The sequence below is a fragment of the Ursus arctos genome, unplaced genomic scaffold (genome assembly GCF_023065955.2).
Source record: "Ursus arctos isolate Adak ecotype North America unplaced genomic scaffold, UrsArc2.0 scaffold_30, whole genome shotgun sequence".
Taxonomy (NCBI): Eukaryota; Metazoa; Chordata; class Mammalia; order Carnivora; family Ursidae; genus Ursus; species Ursus arctos.
The window spans coordinates 35,039,736-35,064,709 of record NW_026622986.1 but is presented as its reverse complement, the minus strand read 5'-3'; the positions used below and the strand labels follow the sequence as shown (position 1 = coordinate 35,064,709).

General features: G+C 51.0%; 1 protein-coding gene and 1 long non-coding RNA gene across 2 annotated transcripts in view; one reads left to right on the top strand and one right to left on the bottom strand.

The window, feature by feature from the left end:
• The window catches only part of ADARB2 (adenosine deaminase RNA specific B2 (inactive)), a 405,873-nt gene that overhangs the window by 279,942 nt on the left and 100,957 nt on the right, over nt 1-24,974 (bottom strand). The gene's annotated exons all lie outside the window — the stretch shown is intronic.
• Nucleotides 19,341-23,452, top strand: LOC130542197 (uncharacterized). The gene is made up of 2 exons (XR_008956571.1): nt 19,341-21,685; nt 22,306-23,452. It is a non-coding gene; the product is annotated as an uncharacterized LOC130542197 (long non-coding RNA).

The window sequence follows — 24,974 nt, the reverse complement described above, 5'->3', positions numbered from 1 at the left end:
TACAACTGCGCTCAAGCGTCTGACGGTTCTGTGGAGACTCCAGAGGGATAGGAGAAGGCGTACAGTCCCGCCAAGAAGACAAAACAGTCCCACGTGATCCCTTTGTAGAGCATTTTGGTGCTGACGGGAATCGACTACAGAGCTTTCCGTCAAGATCAGAGTAAGTCTATCTGAAACGTTTAGGGTCTACTTCGGGGGTCCTTACTGCGTAGAGCAGGCAAACCTCCGGGGGTGTTTTGCTTGTTCTCTGACCCGTTGCCTGGTTAACGTTCTTTCCAGGTCCCGACAGCGATGGTACCTGCCCGCGGCTGAGAAGGCTGGGTACGGGGTTGTACCTTCCCGGGTATCCCTCAAGACCTGTCCAGAGAAGTAGGAGAGACGCGTACTTTGGCGTGAGGCGGTTCGGACTATTAGATTTTGTGCGTATTTTTAGGGTTTTTGTCTTCTAAGATTTCACACTCACAAGTAGCGACAGTCTGGAATGGCGCGCCATGACAATGATACCCTCAGACAAGGAGGAGCCGTTGCCACGAACGAGTCTAATATCACAACTGCTTTTCTTGTACTGCGTGTTCTCAAAAAAAGAAAACCCACAAAACCCAACATGGCGAATTTATCCTGTCTGGGGACAGTCAGCTCACGTATAAAGAGAGGTTAACCGTATATAAAGAGGGATCCTTCCACCTCCCCACAAGCGTTATTGCTCTAGGAATGATTTAATAACACTAATCATAACATCAGCAGGTAGGAGAGCTGAATCTGACACAAGGAAAGAAGTGTTGCTTCACAAATATTTACGTGCTCTGCGCTGTGTGGAAACACAGGCGTGAAGTCTCGTAAGAGAAGTGGTTTCCGGCAGGACGAGAGCCCGCAGCAAAGAAGCCCAGGCCGGACAGGCCCTCTGGGCTGTGGGGTGGCCCCAGGGGGTGGCCAGTGCTGACCCCAGGGCTCCGGTGATGGCGAATGCCGGGCTCCCCTGTGCCAGCGCTGTGCCGCCGGGAAGGCCCGTGGGTCCTTGGAACAGGCCTGAGACGCCCACATGGTTCAGAGAGCAGAGAAGGGGCGCGTTGACTGTCGGGCAGCAGCCCATCTTTGGTGCCGTCAGGGTCTTCTGCAGCCAGAGTGAATGGAAGGGTTTCTCGACACCATTCTCTCCGTAGCAGTGCCTCGTGTTGAAGGTAATATGAGCCTCTGCCCCGAGCGACTAGACCCGCCACGGTTCACGGGAACCACCGACCACAGTATTAAGGAATCATGATTATATAAGCAAAGAGCATCAAATGATTAGACATTATGCTGACTGTGACTTTCTTTTGAAGAGTTGTAAGGCTTCATTAAAACCCTACAAATGACAGTAATGAAATGAAAACGAACCTTTCAACTCAAGCCCTCTGGGTTTTTTTCTTTTCTTTCTTTTTTTTTTTCATCTGTGTATTAGCAAAAATAAAGCCAATGTTTAGATGACTGTGATAAAAACTTTTTAAAATCGTTTTTATTTATTCATTTGAGAGAGAGAGAGACGGAGAGAGCACAAGCAGAGGGAGAAGCAGGCTCCCTAGTGAGCAGGGAGCCCAACATGAGGCTCCATCCCAGGACCCCGGGGTCATGACCTGAGCCGAAGGCAGACGCTTAACTGACCGAGCCAGTCAGGTGCCCCATAAAAACCTTTAAAAGTCATCTTTAAAGCATTTCCCCATCACCTGATCTTGCTCAACATCCCACAAGTAGCGAAGGAGCCCACCTGGACACTAGCGGTCAATGCAGTCCATTTCTTAGAGTCACGGTGCTGCGCTGTGTCCTGTTTCTCTGGGAGCCCAGTAGATAAAGAAGCTGCACCAGGCAGTGGGAGTTCCACAGGGGATGGAGCAGAAAGCTCTTGGAGGAGGTAAGCCAAGTGGGACACCACCGTAGGCCACCAGGAGCTGGCTGCTTGGGGAGCGCTGGGCCCAGTGGTCACTCCCTCACGAGGCTCAGAACCAGCCCTGGCTCTCCCAGGGTGGGTCTGGTCAACAGGCAGCACCTTGGAACTGAAAGTGGAAGGAAGTGGACCAGGGGCAGGGACACCCTGCAGCCCACAAAGGATGGGGATGAGGGGGCCACGTCATGGAGTCTGAATCAGGGTGCTGGTCCCTCGAAGCCCAGTGCCTCTCCCTGTATCACCCTGCATGCCTGCTACTTGCCCTGAATGAGGGGAGCACGCCGGGCTTCCAGAGAGCAAGGGACACGTAGCCAGCAGGGATGTACGGACTACGTGCTGAACACATCTCTTTCCTTTGCCATGCAGTCCAAGAATATAACTTATGGGGGTTAACAGAGAGCTAAAATTAAATTAAATTAAATTAAATTAAATTAAATTAAATTAAATTAGTTTATTTATTAGAGAGCGAGCATGAGCGAGGGTGGAGGGGCAGAGAGAGAGAGAGGGAGAGAATCTTAAGCAGGCTCCAAGCCCAGCACGAAGCCCAGTGTGGGCTCCATCTCATGACTGTGGGATCATGACCTGAGCCTAAGTCAAGCGTTGGACGCTTAACTGACTGAGCCATCCAGGTGCCCTTAAAAATAAATTTTACTGATAAACTCTGAAAGCACATTTTGTGAGCTTATCGTGTATCTTAAACATAAAACTCTAACTTTTCAGTGTTTGACTTGGTACTGACAGACTTCCATCAACTTGGACTTGCTGCGTAAAGGGTCCCAGGGCCTGGAGGTACGTGGGAAACAGACCTCGGAACGCACAGATAACCTCACGATGCTGTTATCAGGGCTGGACTCACAGTCCTCAGTTTGCTGGTCTGCCAACTGAGGACGATAGTAATCCAAATCCATAGGTTGCTGAGAAGACCGAGCAAGAAAAAAGACAAAGCGCTTAGTGTACTGTCCGTCTCAGACGTACCCAGTAACTTCCAGCGGAACTAACGTTGTCGTGCTGTTAATACTGTTGTCGCCACGAGAGCCTCACTTACAAGCCCGTGTGTCATGCACACGCCTGCCCCAGACATCGATGTGCACAGCACTGGACAACGTGGGGTTCCGGACGGTGTGCTCCCGAGGGGACTTTAGTTCCTGCTTTAGTACGCTATCATGGTGCCACAAAGTCTGCAGATGCAGCCCTCCCACACCGACCCTAACATTCCAGTGCAACGATGGCTGGCCTTCCAAGCTGTCTCGTTGGGTTCTCTGTGGCTGTTGATAATCACGACAGAACTCATGACTGTATGTAGCCACCATGTGGGTAAATCATTGGGTGGCAGGAACAGCCAATGTTGTCAACCTATTACTAAAGAGGATGCTAGGTTTGGGACAAATTGTGCCCCAATTTCTGTTCTGTTACATTAAAATTTAACGTTTTAAGTTTCTGAGCAGATGCTACCCCATGATATTCCCACGATTGCGTCCGTTTCTGGATTCCTTGTATTATAATTACAGATAGAGTGTGTATACAATTATATCCACATGTGTGTGTGTCAGCTGGCACACACAAGCCCACGTGCATGGACTGCGTGGGGCTGACGGACTAGTGAAGTCGCAGGAAGGGAACAGCACGGCCCAGGGAGACCAGCAAGACAAGGTCGTGTCTGACGGCAGGAAACGCTCCCATCTGCGGAGAGAAGCTGCAGTTTGGGGGTGCGCCTGTGAGGGACCGAGTTAGGAAGGGTTGCTGGCTCCTAGGACTTGGCGCTGCCGATCGTTCACGACTGATGGAGTGCCGTTCTTTCTTCTATAAACCAATGTTATTATGAACACCCAATGCGAGATACTAGGATTCACGCAGGAAACAGACACGTAACTGCGTGCTGACGGATGGCTTGGCTCGAAGGAGCCAAAGCGTGTTTCCACTCTCACCCTCTCCTCAACAACGGCGTGTCTTGGGCGGATTCATGATTTCTCTGCACCCCAGCTTCCTCGTCTCCAGCACCGTGACATCACTCACCCCTCTGTCACAGGTGCTTGTGAGGACTTCATGCAATACCAGGTGCGAGGCTCCGTTTGTGGGCCCAGAACAGGTGAGCTGGTAGTGGTGGTGAGAACCGCAGTAACGGTGGCAATAATCCATCGCTGTTAGGGGCAGCAGAAGGGTCCTATTCAGTCACAGAGGGTTTATTTATTGGAAGAAAGACTGTCTGCATGGGAAGCGTCTGCAGTTCTCAGAAGCAAAATCAGACAGGCGTTCCGTGGCCCACAGACTGAATGCTGAGAGCAGGAAGCCAATGCACCTGTTTCTTCCCTCCTTGCAGCTCCTAATATGGCTCCCAACTTCACAGAGACACCCCAACGTGGTTCTGAACTTGAGAAAGACCACCCCATAGATTTTCAGCATGCATGTGAATGGTTGCCAAAGCCCAAGGCATCAATGACCAAATGGAGAATGTTGTCATGTAATAGATGGGCATCAGCAGGTGGGTGTCAGGTGGGCAATAAGTGACGGTCCGGTGGGTGTCAGGTGGCTGTCAGATGGGTGTCAAGTGGGTAACAGGTGGGTGTCAGGTGAGTAACAGGTTGTTGTCTGGTGGGTGTCAGGTGGGCATCAGGTGGGTACCAGGTAGGTGTCAGGTGGGTAACAGGTGGGTGTCAGGTGGGTGTTGGGTGGCTACTGGCTGTCATGCACGGTCAACAGCCAGGTCCTCTGTGATCTAAGTTTCCTTTCTGTCAACTCTCCTTCCAGCATGCCTGTCTTCTGCAGGATGGTCTCTTTCACCATCCTGTTCCTTGTGCCCCAAATGAATTTCCCCGTCTCAGCTGCACCAGGAGCTATCGATTTTTCTGAAACGACACGATTGAAAGACTACTTTCTTCATAAACACCTCTCTTCATCTGCCCACTCCCCAGTCTAGAAATAATATTCCCTATCTATAACTTCTCTCTTGGCAGTATCTCTATTTTATACACATTTTATATTTTATTTGTGTATGTATTTATATTATGTATATTTTTCTTTTCATGCATATGTGATATACACATATACATTTATATGTTATAAATTATATATATATTTACATTTTATATTATATACACATGTATGTTTATATTAGATACATTTATATTTACATCATATATATTTACGTTTTATATTATGTGTGTTATATATTTTACTCTGCATCGTAGTTTAAGGCCATGAACTTGGAATTAAACTCGGTGGACAGGTACCCTGGCTTCCCCCAGCCTCTCTGTGGGGCTTTCCCTGGTACTTTAGACCTCCGTTTTTGTCATCGTCTGGGGATTAGTGTATTCTCCATCACACAGGACTTGTGAGGTTTTTGTGAAGTCCCTCACAGAGGCCAGGGGCGGGATATAGCCCTTTTGGGGTTAACTGTTACCTCCCAAGTTCGGTCAACTTCTTGAGGGCAGCCCGGCATCAGCTGCTTCTTGCAGAGAGCTCAGCCTGCATACCCACACCTTAGCGCTGGGGAGTTAGCGACTCCTAAGGCCCTGGAACCAGGGGCTCTGGCAGGGCAGGCCAGGTAGGCGGGGCGTCCACCACAGGGACCCCCATCCCAGTCCAGCGGCAGAGGTTGCTGTCTGTGCTATGGGGTTCTTCCAGGTATCTTTCAAAGACATCTTTAGGACTGGTCGCGAAGGCAATCCTCATAGATCGCAGTTAGGAAGTTCATTCCCAAAAGAAACCGGAGCGGCAGAGAAGAAAAACCAGTTCCCAGGGAGAGCTCACTCCCTTCTTGGAAAGCCAGCGCTCAGCTCAGAGGCAAACGGGGGCGTCCTTCACGAACTCCCTTCCTATGGTTAGCTTTGCTCCCGGGGGTCACAGAAAGTCAGGCCCACTCTGCCTTCCCTCTGACTTCTGCGGGAGGTTTTGTTTCCCAGGGCTGCTCCCAGCACAGCTGTTCTTCTCGACACCCTCAGAGGCAGGGTCACCCCAGAGAGAGGCCTCTGGACAGTGGAGAGGTGTTTCTTCCTCTCGTCTCTTGGCCTCCTCTGGGGCGGGTCGACCCTCTCTGACGGACGCGAAGGTGCGGGCCTCTTCTGTCACCGAACCTTAGGATCCCACCCCTGCCGGCTGGAGAAGCTGGCTCCACCACCAGGCGCAGCGGACCCGCGACTCTGCTGCTGCTTGGGGACCGCGCCCCAGCCTCACCCTCTGTACCTGGAAACGCCCGGGGTGGCCACGGAGAGGGAGATGCGTCCTCAGAGAAAGGAGCGCGGTGATGTGCGCGGTGACCAGCTGGGGGGTGGGTACAAGCAGGCTGAGTCCCGGGAAGATGGCAACCGTGTGGCTCAAGGGGGCCACCCAGAGGCCGGGCAGCTCACTGGGGGCGCTGGCATCTCCTGCAGCCCGTCCCGGTCATCGGGGGGCCGCTGCCACAGAACCCCGCACACTGGGGGCTCGAGGAGCCAGTGCGACAGCTCACAGCGCCAGGGGCTGGACGTCCAAGGCCAAGATGCCAGCAGATCCCGCGCCCGGTGACCACGGCTTCCTGGCTCATGGACTGTGTTCTTGCTGTGTCCTCACGGGAGGGATGGGACCAGGGGCTCCCTGGGGGCTCTCTCGTAAGGACACTCATCCCATCACCATCACGAGGGTCCTGCTCTCCTGGCCTCACCCCCTCCCGGAGGCCCCGCCCTTGTGACTGTCCCCTTGGGGGTGAGGCTCCAGGATAGGAACCTGGGGTGCAGACACCCAGCCCAGAGCCTCGCTTCTGCACACTAACTGCTGGTGTCCCCGCATGTGGTTACAGGGCTGCACACTCCTGCTTGGGGAAAGAAAGCCCCCAACGTCCTGCCCACAGCCCCGGAAATCACTCGGATGAGAGCACCGTCCTTGGCGTCAGAGGGGAGCGAGAGCCCCTGCGTACCATGCTAGCAAGGCCCAAGTACGTGCGTCCCTAATTCCGCAGGTACGGTTTGTAGTGTGTGCTGTAACGGCAGACGGATTGGTTTCGGGGGATGCAGAGCGGACACAGGGCTGTCACTGCACAAACGGTTAGTTGCCATCGGTGGCTCTGGCCTCTGCAGGTTACAGAGACTCCTAACATTTGGGTAATTTCCGGAAACTACGGAATAAAACAAGCAGCCATCAGTCCACATGCGTTCTGAACATTCCAGATAAATCAAACTGTGTTTGGCGACTGTGGGACCAGATCAATCCATCCAATTCCCGGCGGACTTCCTTGTGGGGCGGCAACAGTAGTGGTGGTTTCTCTAGAACTAGAGAACACTCTCTGCTTGTCGTCAGGGTCTCGTTTCAATCTTTGCACGCGCTCTTCACAGTGACCCGACCTCCGCGGTTCATAGCTGGGAGGGGCTCCAGCATAGCGGCTGCGGGGAGCCCCTGTCTCAGCAACTACCGCAAGGGAAACGGAGGATCTCATGAAGGCGCGAGAGTGACTGTGATTTGGCGAGCACTGCCACTACTTCTAGAATGAAGACACACGTTTGCACAACTGAGGAGGAAAACCACAAAAACACAGGTTTGGTTTTGAAGGGGTCACAGTTATTTAAAGGTGGGGATCACATTTAGAAATTTTCCTTTAACTGACCCCAACCAGTCTCTCCCACCAGACGGTCAGTCTCAGGTGGTGAAGGTGGAAAGCCGTCCCTGTGAGTCAGGTCATCAAGGAAGTGGCCCATTATTTGAAGTTGGGGGAACTTCTGGGACCTAAAGGGCACACAGAACCACCTCAAATCTGGACAGCAGTGTCCACAACTGTTTTACAGTTTCAGAAAACCCGTTTGCTATAGTCAGCTCGGATTAATTGTATTTTATGTATTTATATATTTAGTTTGCTCAGAACACCCGTGGGGACCTGTACTAATGAAGTCGGGATGATTTCTCCCCCGGTGGACAGTGTGGTCTGGTCCTTGTCTTGGCGCGTCCCTGTTTTTGTTTTTTTTAAAGGATTTTATTTATTTGACAGAGAGAGACAGCCAGCGAGAGAGGGAACACAAGCAGGGGGAGTGGGAGAGGAAGAAGCAGGCTCATAGCGGAGGAGCCCGATGTGGGGCTCGATCCCATAACGCCGGGATCATGCCCTGAGCCGAAGGCAGACGCTTAACCGCTGTGCCACCCAGGCGCCCCGGCGCGTCCCTGTTAACTAGAAAGTGGGGGGCACAGTGCCCACCCGTAGCTGGTGCCCATGCAGCCCTCCTCCCTACTGGGAGTTTAACACTGCTGGCAAGGGCACAAAACACTTGAAAGACAACAATGGGTCTTCACAGATTACCAGGGTTAGTCTGTGCCGTGATTCAAGAGCGTTTACCTGGTGGTCCCCATGCAAAAGATTTTCCATGCAAACGCACAGACTGATGCTTCTGTAGTGTGTGTGTGTGTGTGTGCGCGCACGCGTGTGTGCGTGTGTGCACGCGTGTGTGCGTGTGTGCACGCGTGTGTGCGTGTGTGTGAAATGATGTTTCCCAATTATCTCTCTACCCTCTGGCGCCCTGCTCGCAGGGTAACAGCTGCACAGGCTGGGTGGGGGGGGGGCGGGGGGCGGGGAAGAAGGGCGTATGCAAAATCTCTTTATGTTTTACAACAAGGAAGAAACATGTGGCTTTACTTTCAAAAAGTCTCCGGCAAGATTATTGCGGGCATCAAACAGACGGACGTACTTATGTGCACACGTACAGACATCGGCGTACATACCAATATATGCATACCTACTGCAGGAGACCAGAATATACGTAGAATAGGGATTATTTTCAGCTGATCATTTTGAGACCCGGGGAGCACAGGAGAAGCCCTGAAAACAGAGGATAAGTGGCCCTTTTATGAGGTACATTTGCATTTACAAAGGAAATCTCCATCGGCAGGGCGTCCCCCTCCCTGCACCTGCAGGAGGTCCAGGAAGTTGAAATCGGCAGAGACTCCCGCCCTGGGAGAAGCCCTGGCTCCAGCTGCAGAACCGCCTAGCTCTGTTGGTGGGGCTTCTCCCGGGAGCCTCCCCGCCAGGCCTCCCCTCGCCGGCCTCCCCGTCCCTCTTCCTTTTCAGCTGAAGGCAGTGCGAGGGCCTGGACTCAGCCACCTCCCCAGTGGCTCCTCCTCCATTTCGCCTGTGTGTAAATGAGACGTGCATGTTAATACACGTCTGTCTGTTTTTAACTTGTTCATCTGTCCTTTGTTACAGCGGCCCCAGCTGAGAGCCTAGAAGGACAGAAGAAGATAGCTTCCTCCCCATCGGGGCGCGGACACGAGCACACACACACACACACACACACACACACACACACACACGCACTTCTTTCAATGGGAGTCATGTTAGGGCTCACCCAGGGGAGGCCTGTGGACGTGGGACAACGAGGCTACTCCACGTCCACGGCAAGTCCAAAGTGAAAGGGGCTTCTCGTCAGCACTTGACACCAAATACCTCTTCTGGAACAGCGATGGGGTGGCAGGTGGAAACCCCTGACAGGTTTTACTGATTTTTTTTTTTTTGCCTTTTTTAATTATTATGTTATGTTAGTCACCATACAGTACATCCCTGGTTTCTGATGTAAAGTTCGATGATTCATTACTTGCGTATAACACCCAGTGCACCATGCAATATGTGCCCTCCTTACTACCCATCACCGGCCTGTCCCATTCCCCCACCCCCCTCCCCTCTGAGGCCCTCAGTTTGTTTCTCAGAGTCCATAGTCTCTCGTGTTTCATTCTGTTTACCACCCCCCTTTCTTCTTCCCTTCCTTCTCCCACCGATCTTCCTACTTCGTATGTTCCATAAATGAGTGAAGCCGTATGATAATTGTCTTTCTCTGCTTGACTTATTTCGCTCAGCATTATCTCCTTACTTTGGTGTGTTTCTAACAAAGCACGTCCGTCAGGTGGCTTTTGCTCACACGGAAATACGTAGGGTGTTCTCTGGATTGCTCGTCTCAAAAGGCAGGAACCCGAAGGAAGCTATTGGCTATAGAGTGATCCTCGCCTCTAGTTAGACTGTTGTCCTTCTGGGCTTACTCCGCTTTAGTAAAGGAGAATGTGATACTGGTCCATGCACCGAACAGCACAGGGTGCGTTGCGTTTGATTCTACATCCAAAGGTCCCCCAGGCCCTGCCGGCGACAGATTCCGGGAGGACGTCTGGGAGCATCCAGCTCTGACTAACACTACAGTTTCCTCTGAGTTTTATCATTGGTACTCTGCTGAAGAAGCATGGCATTTTTTATCTGCTTCTTCTGCCATGCCTACAATATCGTCGTTAAAACTCAGAAGGATGAGAGAGGAAAAAGGGCATAATATTATGGTCAGGGAATTCAGAGGCATATTTTCACGCAATTATTTTTGTAATAGCAGAATAAGCCTATTTATATAATGGAGTTATACTAATAAATAGCATATTAAATTTCCTACCGGGAAAACGACTTAGAGGTGACGGGAGCCTCATCTCTATAAAAACCAGGCAGAAGAAGCGGTTTGCAGATGGGTTTCCAGGGGAAAAATAATCAAGTCTTCAGATCCTTTCTCTCCTGTCTGCTCTTTCAGGCAAATCCAGTTCTGTGTCTGTGACCCCAGGGGTCCTGGATCACCGCATTTCCATTGGGCAAGGGTTCAGAGCAGATCTCCGGAGGCTGCTGGTTACTAATTTAATTGGGGTCTTTGATTACAGCAGCCAATGATGCCATTGTCCCCTTACAGTAGAGACACTGCAGGGTGGGGCATGGTGATTTGGACGACACCTGTTTGCTGGTTCTTGCGCGTAAATTTCTGATTCTGGTTTGGGTGGAGGGAGGAGTCTCCCCTGAGGAAAAGAGCTCAGTGAAATGTTCCGGGTGGCCGCCTTGCAGGGGTGGGCTGGCCCCAAGGAGCAGCAGTGCCCCTTGTTGGTCAAGGACTCTTTGCCCCTGGAATTAGTAATACGTCCTGCACTGACTTATGGAAACAAAGGTGGAAGAAAAATCACTAAGTTTCCTTTCTACCTACAGCCCACTGGCAAGTCCCTGAAACAGGCAGAGTGACCTTCCTCTCGGGACTCAGTGGCCTCCATGTCAATGTTGACACCTCACTAAGGTCAGAAAGTCCATTTAGCCCAACCCCCCAGGATCCTGTAAGTCTGCTTTAACATATAAAAATTCCTTCTGAAGTTGTCCTTTATCTCTAAGCCCCCGAGATACGTGTTGGCAATCATCCCCCAAGCATACGGCCACCGATATACATCGGACCGGACGGGTCTCATGACGAAGGTTTTATTAGACGGTAATAAAATGACCTTTTCCAACGATAGCTAAGTCCCCTCAAGGTCCTGAAAGCCTTGTTTCCAGAATTCCTTAGACACTTAGGCTCTCCCTAACCCCCTCCCAACTTGTAGGTACATAATCACCAGCCCTCACGGACCCCAGTGCAGCTCCTTCTGCCCACGGGTCCCGTCCCCGTGCTTTAACGAAACCACCTTTTTGCACCAGAGACGTCTCAAGAATTCTTTCTTGGCCGCCGGCTTCGAACCCTTACGTCTTCCCTACATCAACCTGTCCTTTAGTTTTAGTAAGTGCAGCTTCTGTCGGGGTGAAGAAAATATGCCTAATGAGAATCACAGTATTTTCTCAAACCACCCAATCTAACGCACGGCCTGGTGACTCTCGTTAACGATACCGCATCGCGTCCTTGAAACTGGCCGAGGGAGTAGACCGTCGGCGTTCTCATCACACCAGGACAGGAAGAGCGCTACCTGTGTGCGGTGAGGGAGGTGCTAATGAGCTGGGCTGGGGTGGTGAAGTCCCAGGGAGTGCACGTATGAAGCCATCATGGCACGAACCCTACACATGCACGAGTTTTAGTTGTCCCCTGTGCCTCCATCAAGCTGGAAACCAGAGCAGTGAGCGCCCAGCCCGCAGCCACTGTCACGGAAGGACGGCCCTCACCTCGGGAGAGACTGGAATTTTGCACCAGCCCGCTCAGTAGCAAGACCGGGATGCCGAGGGCTTCACAAGGACCTGGAAATGAAGGGTGACAAGGTCTTGGGAGGGAGAGCGGCGGGTGACCTGCCCAGAAGTGCAGCTGTCTTCAGCAGAGGTCTACGGTCTCAGGGCCCCCTGGGAGCTCACGAGGCATATGGCACTCAGCCCCCCCCCCCCCGCCCCATTATCTGGAACAGTCTGGGCCAGGGGAGGAGGGGCGGGGCTCTGAGCCCCCCTCCCTGCGCAGGAAAGCCCAGGGAGGCGGTGGGGGAAGAGGTTTGGGCGAGGAGCTGGGCTGGGCCCAGAAGGACCCCAGACAGAGGCTCTGCAAACCGGGTGGACAGAATGGCGGAGAAGGGGCAGGTCCTTTCTGGCTGAAGACTTCCTCCCTCGGAATCAGAGGCTGAGAGGTGGCAAGAGGGACTGAGGGGAGTGGGTGAGGAGGGGGCACCCAGGAGGGGCCCCTGTCTCTGGGAGAGGAGCAGGAGAGAGCCAAGGACCTCCATGAGGGGACACAGGCTCTAGTACCATTGAACCATTTTTGTCTGTCTGTGACAAATGTGGGCAAATAGACCAGGGCTGTTGACAAAGAGTGAGGTTCTCCATTGTCTCTTGATTAAACTGCCTTCCACGGGCAGTGAGAGTTGTTAGAAACCTACACAAGACGGAACTGCTGGCATGCGCGATTGTGCTAATATATAACCCAACTGGTAACTCGTGACAGGAGCTGGGCCTTGAAGGCTGTGGTCAGGAGCGGCGGGACCCACGGCCTCTGGCCCCTTCAAGAGCTGCGCCTGCGCGGCCCTGCGAGATTCAGGTGGGCAGAACCTCGGTAAGTGAGTGATGGCGCTTCCGGCCCTCCTGCCCGGCCAGCCGGGGCCTAAGTGGAGCGGGGTAATGACGGACCCAGCTCAGCTGGCTCCCAAGGGTCCCCTGGGTTCATGCCTCACGTAGGTGCCGGTCAGGGTGGGGCCCTGGGGCCCTGAGAGGAGCTGACAAGCCCCTGTCTTCAGCTGGTGAGGCGGGACCTGCACGGGTAAAGGGACGACAGGTGAAGGGACGGACGGACAGAGGGCATGTGATGACAGCAAGCGGGCGTCTGAGGCTCAGCCTGAGAGAGGAGGGCAGGGCAGACGGAGGAGGAGAAGCAGTGACAGAGCATTTTCCATGTGCCCCACTGTTTATTTCTGGGGGTCCCGCTAATTGGGTCTCCCCTTCCCCCCAGAGCTGATGAAGAGTCTGCGTGCCTGTGCTCAGAGAGTTTAAGTTGTAGTTACCAGCAGGAAATGCTGAGTGTGCAGGAAAGTGCCCCCACAGTCTGCAATCACCCTTGGCTGAGGAGGGAGGAGGAGGGGAGGAGGGAGGAGGGAGGAGGGAAGGAGGAGGGTGGAGGGGAAGAGAGAGGAAGAAGTGGGAGGAGAAGGGAGGAGGAGAGAGGAAGAGGAAGGAAAAGGGAGGAGAAGGAAGAGGAAGGAGGTGAAGAGGGAGGAAGAGGAGGGAGGAAGGAGGTGAAGAGGGGGAGGAGGTGGGAGGGGGAGGAGAAGGGAGGGAAAGGGGGAGGTAGTGGTAGGAAGAGGGAGGAGGAGGAGGGAGGAGGAAGGGTTAGGAGAGAAGAGGGGGAAGGAAAAGGGAGGAGGAGAGAGGAGGGAGGAAGTGAAGGAGGAGGGAGGTAGAGAGGGAGGAAGGAGGGAGGAGGAGGGAGGAAGTGGGAGGAGGAGAAGGGAGGGAAAGAGGGAGGAGGAGGTGGGAGGAAGAAGGAGGGAGAAGGAGGGAAGGAGTACAGAAGCCCTTCCCTCTGCCACATGTACTGCTTTGTCTGGAGCCCGGTTAGCAGTGTAGACAGTGCCCCAATCCTGTCAGCTACCATACAGAACTCTGGGCTGTCCTTGAGCAATGGCCCCTCCTTCTTGCTGCCCCTGTCAGTTGTTGGGTCGCACACGGATAACAGGGAGGCAAGAAGGAAGCACAAACACTGTAGGATCCCGGGAAGAGCCTCAGACGCCCCGGGAAGGATGTGGCTGGGGGGCATGGGGATCTGAGCCCTCCTCCCACAGAGCTGACCCTGGCTCCCAGAAAAGCCCGTCTCGGATTTGTTCGGGTCACAAGCGTGATGGAAATGAGCTTCTGCGCGGCTGCTTCCCACATCCGGATTTAATAGACTTTTTTCCACTGATAAAAGACCACTAATGAGTTCATTTTCAAGCTATTAAACTGGCTGTAATAGCTGGTTCTACTGATGATTGCTGGAGACCCGCTGGTCACACCGGGTTCTGTCCCGCGTTAACCATTGATGGCCCTGGCGCTGGGCAGGCTGCGCGTGGGGGAGGGGCGCCCGCGGCCGCCTCTGTCTCTGCGCCTCCGGCCCTGTGTCTGGCAGGCTGGCACCCAGGGCGCTCGCAAAACTGCGAAATCATTCCACTCCTCATTAGAGGGCTCGGGCCAGAGTGTCGGCCGCTGTGGCCGTGGGAACCGTGGCGCAGTATTCAGTTACCGCGCCGGACTGCCTGCCCTCGGAACACGGCGCTTCACGGGACAGATCGCGGGGATATCGCTGCCCTCCTGGAAAGGGCCTGGGAAAGACACGTCCTCCGGATGGGCTCGCCTCTCCTGGCAGCGAGAGCCCGTGGGTGATGCTGGAATCTGCCCCCGAGGTCGTGTGCACGCCAGGGCTGTTGTGTAGGAAATGAGCTTGTCCCCCGTGTCCACAGTCATTAAGACGCATGCAATTAGCGAATCGCCTCTCCAGGTGTCTGGCTTAAATACACTTCTGCAGCGTCTAAAGGCAGGTAATTAATAGCAGGGTTGCTCGCAGCCTCCGTCTGCCCTTTTCATTATGAGTGTAGCAGGGCGTCTTCAGATTGGCGCCTGACGCATCTTTTATTATAATTTTGTTTTTAGCTATTTAAGCAAAGGTGCCCGGAGACCTTCAAGCTTGGGCAGCCACCAGCTGAATTGGATGGCTGAATTTTTATTATTATTATTATTATTATTACCGCCTGTTTTCCTTTTTAAGATTGTTATATTAGGAGGGGCCCCACAGGTCAGAGACGTTAAACTGCACAGTGATAAACTGTCATGTGCGGCGATTAATGTCTGTGGGCCGTGTCAGGTAGCCTGGCGGGCCTGGGTGGGGGTGGGGGCTCCAGGAGCGTTGTGTGGCCTTCATCAATGGCCCTCTGAGCCAGAGCTGGACAAAGGTCTGGGTGGGGCCGGGGGGTGCTGTGGATGCAGGATTCAAAGGAAACCCTAAAGTAAGCCCCACCCCCCCACTGCATGTAGCACAATTTTTTTCTGCCACCCAAGCTAGGACAGACACCAGTGAATGAATGAATCAATTCACCATGACATCACACCTTCGCAGACCTTTTCGTTTCCACGGGAAGGGTAACGGCTCTGCATGCATTAGGAGTTCTCCTAGAGAACTGGGCATGGGTGGTTTTGAAGAGGTGAGAGCAGGGAGTGAGACGCACTCTCCCTCTGTCCGTCCCTGGGCTGGGCGATTCTCGCCAGCCCACCTTCAAGGTCGCTCTCCTGGTTTCGTTCACGGCCTCCCGGCAGCCCCTCTGGACCCACACCCTGTCGCCAGTCTCTCCAACACCATGCTCTCCCTGCACAGGGGGCTCACGTGGCACCAGCTGATGTATGGGTTCCCACGTGTCCCTCTGTCCCCAACCACGAGTGGCTCCAAGGTGTGACCAGAAACACCCTCCGTCCTCCTCCCTTCTCTACACCCAGCGCAGTGCTGGGCTTTTCAAAGACATTCAGTATACGTCTTTGCAAAGAAGGGAAGGACCATCCTTTTTAGGAATGGGCGCTGCTTTTCTGGGTGAAACAAGCTGAGAGAAGGGTCAGAAGACGTGTAAAATGGGAGGTTGCTTGAGGTTGAGAGCTACGCTTGGTTCTGGTCAGGGGAGCCTGTGAGGCTGGTCAAGGTGCAACCCCGCAGGAGGGGTGAAGCCTCCGTTCCCAGAGGCTGCCTGTCTTCTGGTGTCTGCTGGACCAGGTCACACCCGGAGCATGGCAAGGTCAAGAGCTCTTTCTCTATATGTCCTCGTAACAAGGTCCTTGAACATAGTGTCTGCTCGTCCACTGGCAGACGTTTTCTCCAGTCTTATAATAAAGACTCAGAGGTAAAACCAACGAAATAGCAACCGTGATAGAGCCCTGCAGGAATCCTTCGCATGAAGCCACCGCCACCACCAGGGACACAGCCACACTCACATTCCCGTGGCTCCAAAGACTCCTCCCTCCCGCCCTTTCATTACTATTTTCTCATGGTGAGAACGTACAGCATAAGATGCACTCTCCTAGCAAATTACAAGTGCATGACACAGCATTATTTTATTTTTTAAAGATTGATTTATTTTAGAGAGAGGGAGAAAGAGAGAGCGCCTGTGTGCATGCAAGAGCGTGAGTAGGGGGAGGGGCAGAGGGAGAAGAAGAGAACCTCAAGCAGACTCCCCGCTGAGCGCAGAGCCCAACGAGGGGCTCGAGCCCACAGCCCTGAGATCACAACCTGAGCTGAAATGAAGAGTCAGATGCCGAACGGACTGCGCCCCCCGGGCGCCCCGACACCGTATTATTAGTTAACCACCGTGCTCACATTGGATTCCAGGAACTTACTCCTCACTGAGAGTTGGTGCCCTTGGACCCACACCTCGTCGTTTCCGTGCCCCCAGCCCCTGGCCACCACCATCCCCCTCTCTGCTTCAGTGAGTGGGACTGTTTCATATTCCACGTGTCCGTGGGATCGTGCAGTCTTTGTCTTCCTGTGACGTCTTTCACTCAGCGTAAGGCCCTCAAGCTTCGTCCTGGTCGGGACACGAGGCAGGATTTCCTTCTTTTTTATGGCTGAGTAATATTCCATTGTGCGTGTGCACTGTGTTTTCTTTATCCGTGACACCGTCCGTGGACACGTGCGTTGTTTCTGTCCTGGCTGTGGTAGATAACGCGGCCGTGAGCGGGGGTGTGTGTGCAGGTGTCGTGAGCGGGGGTGTGTGTGTGCAGGTGTCGTGAGCGGGGGTGTGTGTGCAGGTGTCGTGAGCGGGGGTGTGTGTGTGCAGGTGTCGTGAGCGGGGGTGTGTGTGTGCAGGTGTCGTGAGCGGGGGTGTGTGTGTGCAGGTGTCGTGAGCGGGGGTGTGTGTGTGCAGGTGTCGTGAGCGGGGGGGGGTGTGTGCAGGTGTCGTGAGCGGGGGTGTGTGTGTGCAGGTGTCGTGAGCGGGGGGGGGGTGTGTGCAGGTGTCGTGAGCGGGGGTGTGTGTGTGCAGGTGTCGTGAGCGGGGGTGTGTGTGTGTGCAGGTGTCTCTTCAAGGTGCTGATTTACATTCCTTTGATATTTACTCGTGAGTTGGGATTACACGGTTTCATGGGTACATACTTCTCCCCAGACTCACTGAATTGTATGCATTAAATATCCACAGCTTTCGTGTGTTAAAAAGTAAGTTGTATCCTTGTTTATTTGTAAAGCTGGAAGTTCTGAAATCTATCAGAGAAACAGCAGGTACAGGAGGGGTGGGGAAGGCCAGCCTTTGTTTAAGGAAGGCTGAGGAAGGTCACACCCTCACCCCCGCTGGTTCTCAGTCCATTTCCGAGGCCCAGAGAAAACGACCTCATGTTAAAAGTAGCTGATCTTCCTTTTCTCTCTGGACCTTGGGAGGGCTGAAGGCCCATAAATCAGCCTGCACTCCCAGCCACTGCTAAAATCTGTACTCCTTGGCTCCCCTTTCAATGTAGTCTCAGAACAAATAATTTAAGATGCTAGACAGTAGTGGGGGGGGGTTGAAATTCACTCCTATTTCTTTGGAAATCACCTGTCTAGATGATATTCTCTTTCCAATAATTGATTTTCTCCCCTTGCGGCCTCACTAATTAAGACCTAATGACCTGAGCTCCCCATTCCCCTGCACAGCAATCCAACGGGGTCCTCGCAGGGTAGGAAGTTTGCTTCCTTTCACGATTCTACCATTCCTGTCCCATGTGCTCCCTGGTCCTCCTCCTCTGTCCTTGGAAACAAGACTGTCCTCCTGTGACATTCGAAGACAGGAATATGACACGTGCATTAGGCTGAAGGGAAGAAAAAAAAATAATTTTGCCTTTGGTGTAATTTCAGCCCAGATACAGGATTCATTCCAGACGACCTTAGCTCAAGGTGACTTGATATACTTTCCTGGCAAGAGATTTTTTTGTATCTTTCTTATCCACTCTTTCTCTTCTGGGAGAAATCCTTTCACAGGTTAAAAAAATTAATTATTTTATAAATAAATAAATAAAGAAGACGTAGCCCTGGAAGCAGCAGGCCCGCCATCACCAGCACCACACACCCGGGTTCTTCCCAATGCTGGGGTCGTTTTTCTTTTTCACTCTGTGCCGAGCGATGCCTGTCTCCCAACATCACAAGAAATCAAGAAGGGTCACACCTCAAAGGGTGACAAAGCCTGTCGAGATTCCTGAAACCTAACCTGTCGAAATTGAAATGGTCTTTCCAGTGCTTACCCAATCACTCCATCCCTCCCCAGGGACTAGTGGGGGCCTTTCTCTTAGGGAATTTCCACCTGCTCATTCAGCTTTGCACGGTATTGTGTGCAGCCCACATTGCAGGCCCGGTCCCAGGAGGCGGGCTCTGAGACAGGCTCTGAGACGGGCATCTGCATGTCCGCAGGTCTCAGGAAGGCTCTGAGGTCCGAGTGCAGAGACCACAGAGGAAGCGGGAGCGGGGAGTGTAGGGCATCCCGCAAGGAGCCACGGAGTCCCAAAGTGGAGCGAGGCGCTCGGTGTCCCCGTGCTTCTGCACCAACCCCTCCTCCGTCCTCGGAAGGTAGCTCTCTGCGAAGCCGGAGCTGCTGGCTGTCGGCCCTTCTAGCAGCTGGGGGCACGCCATGGTGTCCAGCACAGTGCCCACTGGTCAAAACCCATCAAGAAGTAGAAGGCGTTCAATTTTGTTGACGTTAAGACAGTGCTAAGCATTGCTCGCTAGTGATCACCCACCGTCGCTGTTGTTGCCTCCACAGCCCCGAGGTGGCCCCGTGACCGTCTTCGTGTACGGAGAACTTCAGAGCTGAAGGCTGTTCATGACCGGTCCGCATCAGGAGCCCACACTGCAGCGGGTTGGTGTGAACTTCGAGATTCTACTGAGAACTGCTTGACGATCCTGCCTGAGGCGCTGCACTTAGGCCAGAGGTCAGTCAGCACAGCACGGCCCTGGGCTGCCAGCCGCCTGTCTTGCTTTGATTTGAGTGCATGCATGCGAGCGTGTGTGCGTGCGTGTGTGCGCAAGCGTGTGTGCGTGCATGTGTGCGCGTGTGTGTGCGTGTGCGTGCATGCGAGCGTGTGTGTGTGCGTGTGTGTGCGAGCGTGTGTGCGTGCATGTGTGCGTGTGTGTGTGCGTGTATGCGAGCGTGTGTGTGCTTGTGTGTGCGTGTGTGTGTGCGTGTGTGTGCGTGTGTGTGCGTGCATGCGTGCGTGTGTGTGATTTGTGTATTTATTTTATCACCCATAAGCTAACAACGCTTTTTTTTTTTTTTTACATTTTTAAGTGGTTGCATTTAAAAGGTTTACGTAAGTACCTACATAACATCCTGATTTTGCCTCTTGACCTGCAAAGTCTAAGCTATTTACTCTCTGGCTTTGAGGAAAAGCTCGCTGAACACTTAACCTATCAGGTTATAGTGGTTGGTAGCTGAAAGCCATCGTGTCCCAGGGTAAAGGAGAGTCTGAAGTTTTGATGGGGCCACCGGTAACGAGCTGAGAGCAGGCTAACAGTCGTCCAGGGGTAGAAGTCGGAGCTTCTCCGTCTCAGCCGTCTGGAGCCAACGACTTCCAGAAAATCTAGAATTACTGTCCGTGCACGGTTGGACGTACAGCTCGTTGGGAAGTAAACGCCAGAGGTAACAATGACTTTGCGATTACCCTCAAATCTCCAGAGGAGGGATGTGTGAAAGAAACACTCAAGGAAAGGCACTCCTAATGGATCTTCCTTGGGAATCTCAGGGGCAAAACCGGTCATAGGTGTCCTGTGTCCTCGTCCGTCGACTGAGCTAAAAACAGTCTATGCAAAGTTTTGGAGCAAAAATGTAAATTTCATGATTACTCAAGAGGATGTCTTCATAAAGTTTTCCCCTTTTTCTCATGACTGTGTGGATGCCGATATCCGCAAAGACACTCTTCAGCCTCGGGATTATTTATAATTTCACAGCAAAACTTGAAAGTTGGCTGCAACCGCGCCCGGGAGTAAGCTGTTTAGAACTTCAAGGAGCGCAGCGCAGCCACCCAAAACAAAAGGGCCTTTTAAAGCAGGTGTTCGTTTTAATGAATCCTGATCTGAGTAATCCATGAACACTTGAGTGTGTCCGGGTTTACGTGCTGCCGTCTCGTTCCTCCACGAGGCGAGATCTGACTGGCACTTATCTTTCGGTGCAGCCTTCAAAGGGACAGTTGAGTAGACACGTTTCTTCTTAGCTGGTTTCCGCCACTCGGCGATGAAGCACGAGGCCTCCTCGTACCAACCCCACAGCAAGATCAGCTGCAGCCATGTGCCGTGTCGTGCCTGAGCTCCGCAGGCCGGCGGCTCCCGCGCTCAGGGGCTTGGGCGGATTCAAGTAGTTTATTTCCCCAGGCTTACAAATTTGATTACTACGGACTACAAAGCTATTAAAAATATGACCTTTCTATGTTTCACACCTTGGCAAAAAGCCAGATAATAACTTTGTTTGACTCGGTTAGTATGATGGAGTGCTTATTCAGATGGAAATAAAATGACTTTTCTTTACTGGAAATTATACCTTCAAGTCTAAATGTCCATCATCGACTCGGCACACAGACAGACTCGTTAATTCAGGCCTGAAAGCAGCCAAAGCTGCTCACGGAGTACAACCTTTCCATCTTCTCGAGGGGAAAATGTATATATTTGTACAGATGTCGCCAACTTAAAATTGTAAAAGGTGAAACTATTGTTTTAGGACAAGCAAAGTATAAAAAGGTGACTCTACTATTATATTATCAGAATATCAAAATACAGCTTTATTGCAGCCTTAAGAACAAGATAATATTTTTTCCTTAGACCATCATCTTCTCCTCAGGACTTTAAAACCAAGCCAAGTAAATACATTTGGATACATCAGTCCAGGTTTTAGTTTGAATATAATAAAATTTAAAAGAGCAGATTTTGTTTTTCTAAATACTGGATCAATTTTTGAAAGTTAGTAAAACCTGGAAGTGTTGCCATTAGGTCTTTCAATGAGTGAAAAACATGTTGGGATTTTGTTGTCTAGTGTCAATAAGGTGAGAAAATAGGTTCCCTCAATGTGCATCTGCAGGGAGAAATGGTGTCTATTTCAGGATTTTGTGGAAGAATTGTATACAAATACCCTTTTTCTTTAAGGTGCAGGCACACACCAGCTCTCTCGGGTTTCCTTCACCGAGAGAGCCCGTAGGAGAACCGTGGCACCGGCCCCTTGACGCCTCCATCTACCGAGATGGGGGTGTGGCAGGTTGGTAAGGAACAACAAAAAAGTACTTTTTTCCAAGGCCTAATAGTTCATTTTTATTTTTTGCTATTGGAGAACGGTGCAAACTTGAAGTGGTGGAAGGAGGGAGCAGCTCTGGAAGGGGAGAGTTCTGGAAGGAACTGGAAGGCACGCTCTGCCCTCCAGGTCCCCTCGTGGCCACGTGCGTGGATGTGCGGTTCCCTTCTGCGGTGCTCCGCGTGTTAGCTGCATGTGCGGGCTCGGAATGCCTGCCCTTTGCTGGGCTCTGCGTCACCTCCGACCGTGGAGACATCGCTCAGACCCGGGACTCCCTGGTCATTGCTCAGCTGCACTTCCCTTGGAGGCATGAACGGACACGCGGGGCCAGAGGTTTGTGCCGTCTCGCTCAGAACGGGGTAGTGTGGAAGGTGCACGTGGCCCTTCTCACTGTCATACCTCACTTAGAGGGTTTTTTCCTGGCCCCACACCCCTGGGGGTGGCGGATCCGAAGTGTTAGTGACCAAAGGAGTCTACCTCTCCCAGAGAGCATTGCCAAGTATTCTTTAAATAGAAGGCGAAAGTATTTTCAACTCCTCAGTCCCTAGACATGTGTCAGAGAAGAGGTCATTGTCCTGAGCGCCAGAACACATCCGTGTGGAAATTGGGGTGCTCCCATCAGTCGGGCGCTGATGTTGGGAACACACAGAATTCACCGGCACTCCCATGTCCATTGTGCCTATCATTGGGAACCTGTGGTCCCCAGGAAGGACAGACCACCAAGGACGGGATCCCGTGGGAGTGACGATTCAGGCCACCCCACCAGTTCTAGTCAGAGTCTCACCAGCTGAGGGGCTGGCAAAGTGTAGGGGAAATTTTACAAATACGGTGGCAGGAGAAAACGAGAAGTATGTGTTTAGACTTTGTAATCTGCTTCAGAACTGGAGACCATGGCAGCTATATTTTAAGCTGATTAATTATACCTTTCTCCCGTTTTTCTTACCGCCATATAGGAACGACATTGATGGTGGCTTACATTTCAATAGAGGACCGCGGTGGGAGTTAAAATCATCATTCAAAAATACCTCTGCTGATGATACTCTGTGTTTCTCTCGTGCTGAAAGCCTGAATGTCTCATCCAGGACACAACAACAACAAACTAATGAGGGTGGAAACAAATGAAGAGCCCTGGGGCTCTCCACCTGCCCATCCAGATGCTGTTGCCCTCTGCTCTGAATCCTGGCAAGCTGACCTCTAAGGGTCGCCTCACCTCTGGGTTCTGTTGGCTTCAGGCAATCAGCACGAGCAGGCTTATTTCAGGGACAGTGCTGGGGACTTCCTCACTGGCCTCTGCTCAGCACACACTATGTTCCTCCTTCTGGGATCTTGGCTTCCTCCTGGATGGCTCGTCTCCCTTGGCAATAGAGCCCCTGAGTTCAGGTAATACTACCTCCCTTCCCCTAAAGCAGCGGCTCCCATCTACTACACATTCTGGGCACTTCGCCATCCCTGTTGGGCCCCCGAACATTTACATTTCCTTATTTATCTATGAGAAGATACCCTACGGCCTGCCCAAACTGGTGTGCCTAACTTCTAGTCTTTGTTCTAACATGCGCCTAGAGGCCAATCATAGAATTGCTCTGTAAATTTGAAGAAAAATGGACTTATGTATGAGCTGTTTTTAAATTTAAGATCTTATGATTCTAACTTCATTTTAAAAATATCCATCACCTGTAGTATCACCCCTTTATTGACATTCAACAACTAGAAATTATGGTTGTTTGGTGGATATGATAACATTTATTGTTTATCGAGTATTTAAATAGTCCTGTAGTGGCAACAGACTTAAGAAAATGAGACAATTCATTGATCCTGAAAACTCATATCCTTATAGGAAATGCTGATATAGTCAATCACAGAAAAAATATGTTGTATTTTTCAAAGCAATTTTTACCTCTAACAAGTCAATTTTTCTAGGTATCAATGCCCCTAAGTTTTAAAATCGGGTCACAAGGAACGTCACCTACCCAGGCTGAGGTACGTAGTAATTAACAGTTGTTCAGTGAACTAAATAAACAGGATAAGGGCTTTGTTTTAGTAGAGAGTACATTGCATCAGGTCTAATAACAACAACAACAAATTAAAACCACTAAAAATAAATAGTAGGCAGGACTCCTGGCAATGTCCAATTTAGGGGATAATCAAACCCTCTCCTCAAAAAGCAACTCTAAAACTGCTTGCCCTGGGCACCTGGGTGGCTCAGTCAGTTAAGCGACTGCCTTCAGCTCAGATCATGATCCCAGCGTCCTGGGATTGAGTCCTGCACTAGGCTCCTTGTTCAGCTCCCTCTCCTCCCTACTTGCTATCTCTGTCTCTCAAATAAATAAATACAATCTTAAAAAAAAATTGCTTGCCCCCAACACCCTGCTGCTGGGGGTGGGGTTCTGCCAGGGTAGGACAAGCTGTGAAGACCTAGAGCTTCCTGATTGTACTCAGTGGCTCAATCGATTTGAAACAACGGATAATGTGAAATAGCAACAGGATTAAAGTACTACACTAAATCATTCAAAGAGAGATCTAAGAAGTAAAAAAGGCAGGAGACACATGGAAAACAGTAAAATGGCACAGGTAAATCCAGCCATACCAATACTTGCATTAAATATAAGTAGTCTAATCACCCAAATAAAAGGGCAGGGATAATCAGTGCAGATAAATAAATATTTAAATATAAGCTGCTATAAGATATACACCATAGATTCAAATAAGTTAAAAGAAAAAAGAATGAAAAAGTACATAGCATGCAAACAGTAGCCCTAAGAAAGCTACATTTGCTGTATTACTAATTGATAGAACAGTTCAGTGGAAAATTAGCAAGTATGTAGAATTCGTAAACAACAGGATAAACCAATTCAACCTAGTTGACAAATATAGACATTCTATATAATAACTGTGAGTTCATATTCTTTTTAAGTACAAATGGAACATCTGCTAGGATAGACAGTATGCTAGGCTATAAAAAAATTTCAATAAATTTAATAGGATTGAAACCATACAAAGTATATTCTCTGGCACAGTAGAAAAGAAATCAGTGAGAGAAAGGAATCTGGAAAATCCCCAAATAATTAGAAGTCAAACAATGCATATGTAGATGACCCACAGATGAAAGAAGAAATCACAAGGGAAATTAGAAAATGCTTTTAAGGGAATGAAACAGAAGTATCACACATTAACATTTATGGAATGCAGCTAAGACAGTACTTAGAGGTCAATTGATAGTTTTAAACACTTCTATCAGAAAAGAAGAAAGTTCTCGAATCAGTAAGCCAAACTGCCACCTAAAGAAAATAGAAAAAAGCAGAGCAAAATAAAGTACCACAGAATAAAGATTAGGACAGAAATCAGTGAAATAGAAAGTGAACAAATATCAAACAAAATTGACAAGTAAGTCCTTAGATAGACTGATCAAGGAAAAAACGACAAAATCCTCAAAGTACTGATTTCAGGAATGAAAGAAGGGACATTAACACCAATGTATAGAAATTAAAGGGATCATAAGGGAACATTATGAGCATCTTTATCCCTCAAAATGAGACAACATAGATGAAATGGGGTAATTCCTGGAAATGCACACATTTCCAAAGTGACTAAACAAGGAATAGAAAACCTGAATAGACCTATAACA